At 36.9% G+C, this 4,685-nt stretch overlaps 1 pseudogene; it reads right to left on the bottom strand.

Moving 5' to 3' along the window:
• Positions 1 to 2,123: 2,123 nt before the first annotated feature.
• On the bottom strand, positions 2,124 to 3,126 carry LOC120223912 (annotated as a pseudogene).
• Positions 3,127 to 4,685: the final 1,559 nt, after the last annotated feature.

Below are 4,685 nucleotides of genomic sequence, written 5' to 3'. Positions count from 1 at the left end.
GAAAGGGAAAATTGCTGAGCAAAGACATTGTCTCTGATAGATGATGCAATCTAGTTCACAAGGTGAGAAGGTGAAGATGTGTGGCAGAGAAAGACATATAAACTCAGATGCAGGTGGATTATTGGAGGTTATGGTGGGGGCTGTGGAAAGTCTCTTCTGATTTTCCCTATCTTCTCAGTGAACTAAGTGGTAAGGTCACTGAGAGTGAGCTAGTAAAAAGTGGGCTGGAAATTTGAGGGAAAAGAAGGTATGAAATATTTGTGGGGAAGCTTATGAGTATAAATGGAATAATGAAATGTAATATTATTGTCAAGCAATTTGAAAGCATGTAATCAAAGCTTATGATTAAGAATTTTAATTGAGAGCAGGCTGTGTGTTTGTGTGTGCATCTCTGTGTGTGTTCCAGCCACTTGTGGTGTACAAGCGTACATGTGGACTAACAAAAAAGTTAGCAAGTCTTTCCATAACATAATGATGAAATCAGAAAAGGTTAAGAAGTTTGGATTATAAACTGATAAAAGAGTGTGCTAAGTGTGCTGAGTGTGAGGCACAGAGGAAACGTTAGGACCAATGTTTTGTAGGTGTTCTGGGTTGAACAGTGTCCCCCAAAAGATACGTTCAAGTCCTAACCCCTGGGATCTGTGAAGATTACCACATTTAGAAATAGTCTCTGCAGATGTAATGAAGTCAAGATGAAGTCATACCAGATTAGGGTGGCCCTATCTAACGACTGGAAACCTATAACAAAAGGAAGTCTGACACAGATATAGAGGTAAGGCAGCCATGTGAAGACACAGGTGGAGAAAGGCATTATGCTGCCACAAACTAAAAAGCACCAAGAAGCCTAGAAACCACCAAATCTAAAAGAGGCAAGGAAGGATTCTTCCCTAAAAGTTTTTGAGGGAGCCTGCTGACCCTTGATTATGGACTTCTTAGCTCTTGATTATGGCCTCCAGAATTATGACAGAATAAATGCCTGTTGTTTGAAGCCACACAGTTTATGATACGTTGTTATGTAGCAGCCCTGGCGAACTAACACAGTAAATCAGAGCAAGATCAAAGTTGTGGCCAAACCAGAGGTATTTAGTCATGGAGACAGGAAGTGATGGCAGAACTGCTCAGGACTGAGGGCTTATCTAGGGCAGAGTGGTAGAGGGAGTGTGAAGATCATTGGTTAAGAGAACTTCAAGAAACTGAGGTGCCAAGGAATTGCAAGGATTATCTTGTGGATGTCACAACCATCGAGACTGATGACAAAAGTGATATTAGAGAGAGTGATGTGAATGTGGAAGTCCAAATATGACACTAACACTGGGAACCGATTTTAGGGCTTTAAATGACAACCAAAAAGAGGGGAATAGGTAGAATCCCCTGAAGACATAAGATTTAAAGCGGATATTATTTTATATGTTTAAAAGCATCGATCAATGGATAGCACAATATGTATTCTTCAAACTGAATTTGTATGTTGCCATATATTTGATGTATATTTATATATTTTCACCAATTTCTGCTATGTAATGGTCCATTGAATAACTATGCCAGATTATTTATCAATTCCCCTGTTAATAGATGTCTGTTTTTTTCTAGTTCTTAGTATTAAAAGCAAAACTCTCTTTCATTGCATTTTGTTTCCTTCCTATTGCACCTATAATTTTGTCTCCATTATTTTTATTTATGTACTTATTTAGAGAACAAAGGAAAGGCTTTAGCTAAAATCTTTACAATAAAATAATTATGATTATAACTCACTTCAGTTAAATATGTACATATGACATGGTATTTTTTAAAAGAATGGAGATGAATAGTTGTTCAAGCAGATCTAATACACAAATATATCACATTTTAGAGTAAAATTCCAGTTTAACATTCTTAAATAGGTGTGTGAGACAATGGATTTGCTTTGCACAAAACAATATAAGCAAAACTAAGAACAAACTCTGCAAAATTCTTGAGTTATTCAGGGAAACTGCCTCAAAAGAAAATAGTACAAGCAAAAACCAAAAACTAGTACATTCAAGTTGGTTTGTATACAGAGGCTAGAATGACCAGCACTAATGTAACATTCATATCTGCTAAATAAGCCCTTGGATAGTTTTAGTTTGAATTTAGTGGTTGAAATCCTAGTAACTGTGCTTTTCTGCAGCCACGTGGCCAAAAAGGTAGATGTTATCATAAAGGTTTCCTATAAAATCTTCACTAATGTTTTGAGCAGCACGACATGTATTTCGAATAAATTCTTTTTGACATTTTATTCTTTACGTGAGGTCTGGTGAGGTCAAGGGAAAGTAGAATAAAAAGAGTAGCACAGTATGTAGACAGCATCAGGACTGAGGCCGAGTTCTCGCATTAAATCGGTGTTACAAGCACAGAATCTAGGCGAGACCTTTGTTCTAAGAGTTTTAAGATACTCCCCTGCTCTTCAGGGACATCGAAGGGACAAAATAATTCTCTAGGTGCATTGGGCAAGAACCGATTTCTAATATTATGCAATATTACAAGTTCACCCAAGACATCTCTTTTTTTTTCATCAAGATAGAGTCTTGTGGCTTCTTGCTTTTGCTTTTTGGTTTTTGTTTTTCTGCAATTTAGTATTCTTGTACAGAAGATAAACTTTGCTATTTCCTTTGGTGACTCATCTAGGATACCCTTGGACCTAAAGTAGTTTACTCCTTCCTCTGGGTTAGCATTAAAGGTGAGGCTGCCTTCATCCAGCTGCGTATACAATTTTCTGAAAGAAAATCCCAGGGGTTGGTTCTTATTATATATGGAACAGGGACCCCAAGTGGATTTACACAATTCTTGCCAGAGAAGTTCACCGTTTGCAAGGTCTTACCAAGTGCATGACCCGATGCAGAAGTCCGTTGCTTTCCGATAGGACAAGGTGGTGAAGCTTAGCTCAGGGGGCAACATTTCCAGATTAATAAATCTTTCCTCTTTAGATTCCTGTGCCTTCAAAAGATGATATCTATCAATGCCTTCGTGGACTTGTTTATGACACCTGGTGTTAGAAATGTTGGTGGCAGCAACCTGGTGGCTCTGGTCTCTGCTGAGGTAGCTGTGCTCTCTGTAGCCTTCTTGAGGTAGCTGCTAGGCTCCCGCCACTCTCCACAGCCCCTCGCCCATCTGCAAGCTGTTAGAAACCGGCTCACGTGACTGTGGAGGTCGACGAGGCAAGCGTGGACTCTGTAGGTCAGTCCATCAGGAAAGGCAAGCTGGAACTCTCTGGAATGGGCTGAAACTGCCCCCTGTGCAAGCAAAATTTCTCCTCCTGGGCCTACCATTAGTTTAAAATTGTGCCACCTGTCTTTCTTGGCTGATCCATCCTTCCCGAACTTTTTTGTCTTTCATTAGCCTTTACAAAAACCTGGCTTTTAAAAAATATATATATTCTTTGTTTTTTCTTTGTTTTTTAGAACTGATAACCTAATTTTTAAAAATTTTATCATATTTATATGCATATTTCTAGATTTTGTGGGAGCACCGTTATTGATATTATTTCACAGTTTGATTTAAAACGAACACTTATGTCATTTACTCTGATTTTTCTTAATTTCTAAAAAATTCACTTGAGGTTGTAAATTTCTATGGGTTTTGCTACATTTCACAAGTATGTACATATCCGCTCCATTCAGTTATTGATATTAAAATATTTTTTTAACATTTATTTATTTTTTGAGAGACAGAGACAGAACGTAAGTAGGGGAGGGGCAGAAAGAGAGGGAAAAACAGAATCTGAACTGTCAGCGCAGAGACCGACTGGGTGATTGAACTCACAAACTGCAAGATCGTGACCTGAGCCAAAGTTGGACAATAAACTGACTGAGCCACACAGGTGCCTCCAGTTATTGTTATTTTATAATTTCCAGTGAGTTATTCCTTGAATTCAATTTTAACTAATAGCATAGAGAATGTTACATAAGCTTTCAATTATATGTTTTGTTTCTTGCACGCCCCACTTTTTTCTAAACTTTACCTCTTCTTTGTTGTGATTCATCAGTGATTTCTTCAACAGTGTTAAAGTCTCATGTTTTTTGTATGAAATTATTTTTATTATCTAGTCAGTCCTGAATCACAGACATTCAAGTAGAAGTAGACAGTGTCTGCCTGATGAATTATTTTTTGTCATTAATGACTTCCTTTATTTCTATAAAAGCAGAGTAATTGTATATTAATATTGTTATATGTGTAACACCTGGTTGATCCTTTCCCATTTTTGGAACTGTAAACTTTCTTAGTCATTATATTCTAGGTATGATTCTTTTAAATAAAATTTGTTACTGTATCACCTCTAACATTCTCTGTATGTAAAGAGGCAAATTTATATTTAGACTTAATTTCAATCATTTTATTTTCTTTTGTAGATCTACTCATAATATTCTCTTTGTCCTTTTTACTCCATTTTGACTTTTTTAAAACTGATACAAAAATTTACCTTTTCCCCATTATAATTTCAGCTGTTATTTATATTCCAAATTTTGTGTAATTGTACCCCACATTTTTTACCTCTTTATAGAAATAGATCACTCTTCATTGTACAACTCAAAGAATTTTCACAAAGTGAGCATGTCCTGATAACCAGCCTCCAGATTAAGAAGCCACAGATTCCATACATTCCAGAAAATCCTTGGTGTTTCCTGCCAGTCACTATAGCTAGCTGTTTATGTTCTGTGTGGTATGTGAAA

This window comes from Hyaena hyaena, unplaced genomic scaffold, assembly GCF_003009895.1.
Source record: "Hyaena hyaena isolate Hyena2069 unplaced genomic scaffold, ASM300989v1 scaffold_1065, whole genome shotgun sequence".
Taxonomy (NCBI): domain Eukaryota; kingdom Metazoa; phylum Chordata; class Mammalia; order Carnivora; family Hyaenidae; genus Hyaena; species Hyaena hyaena.
This window is presented reverse-complemented; position numbering and strand designations above follow the sequence as displayed.